Source organism: Alexandromys fortis, unplaced genomic scaffold (genome assembly GCF_014885135.2).
Source record: "Alexandromys fortis isolate MF-2015 unplaced genomic scaffold, M_Fortis_MF-2015_v1.1 scaffold_122, whole genome shotgun sequence".
NCBI lineage: Eukaryota > Metazoa > Chordata > Mammalia > Rodentia > Cricetidae > Alexandromys > Alexandromys fortis.
In genome coordinates, this window is record NW_026068004.1 from 4,217,723 (window position 1) to 4,219,157 (window position 1,435).

Sequence of the window (1,435 nt, forward strand, 5' to 3'; positions counted from 1 at the left end):
CACTAAAGTCCCACTTCCCCTATGCAGAGATTGTAATCTGGAATAAGATGCTCTCTCTAGGCAGTAGGTTTTCACCTGTAACACACCGTTTAGAACACTTCCTTCCATGAACTTGTGATTTTAAACTAAAGTTAGTGCAGCAATAGCTGAAATATAGAATTTACTCAGTAAGTATTCATTCTTCTTTATTATTGCAAAGGTTAGGGCATCACCCATATGATATACTCCATCAGAAACAATTCTTTCTTAGTTGTGTGGGGTTTCATGCCGGAAGCAAAGACCTGTATTTTGAGATCTGCATTTTGTTTACAGTCATCTTAAGCTCACAAGTTGGGAATAATATTTACCTCAATCCCCTCTGCAGGGTCTAGGAAATCAACCTGGCATCTTATCTCCTATCAGAGACCTGCAGGCACCAGGCTCTGGAATCAGTTAGCATTTTCCTTTGTTAGTCAATAATCACAGACCCTCAGTATTTACTTACCAGCTAGGGATGTCTCCGGACCTGAATTCCAGCAGACCTGAGTTTCCTGACACCCTTCCCTTCCCCCCTTTGCCCGTTAGCTATATAACAGCTTCTGAGGAAGAATAAATGCGACAGCTTGATCAGAAATCCTGTCTTGCCATAATTTCTTGTGTCTCTTGCCCCTTCATTCCTCTCCCCTAGGTTCTTCAGGGACCCCAGTTCGCATCCCGCTGGCCGGGATAGTTTCAGTTAACAAAAGAGTAAGGTAGCATTTCTCCAAGTTGTTTGGTGTCAAAATAGATATCAGGACCCTCTAGGATTCTTCAGATTGCACCTGAACAATGAACAAGAAATGTAGGTTGCCATCTACCTGGGTTAGGTTGGGGATGTGGTAGCATACCAGGGACATCTTCCTGACTGAGCTGACTTCTGCTGAGGATACAGTGTGGGTCACACAATACAGGAGGTGGTCCCCCCTCTATGATGAGAATCTAGCCACATGTCTTAAGGTATGAGAGAGGCAGAAACATACAGGATACCGGTAGTGCTTACATGGAGATTTGTCCTTGGAGAGATTATAGACAGAAGAGACAGGTGATCTCTGGGTGTTGACAGGCAGGCAGGTTAGGAATGACCTGCACATCTGACTCAATGGACAGGGCTTGGGAGCTCTTAAAAGGATTTTAACAGGGAACAGACGGGATCAGTGTGGTTTCTTTAAAAACTGCTGTAGCAAGCAAGGAACTCAGGACCGCGAGGGGTGCACCCACACACTGAGACAAGGGGGATGTTCTATCGGGAACCCACCAAGGCCAGCTGGCCTGGGTCTGAAAAAGCCCGGGTTAAAACCGGTCTCGCTGAACATAGTGGACAATGAGGACTACTGAGACCTCAAGAACAATGGCAATGGGTTTTTGATCCTACTGTACCTATTGGTTTCGTGGGAGCCTAGGCAGTTTCGTGGATGCT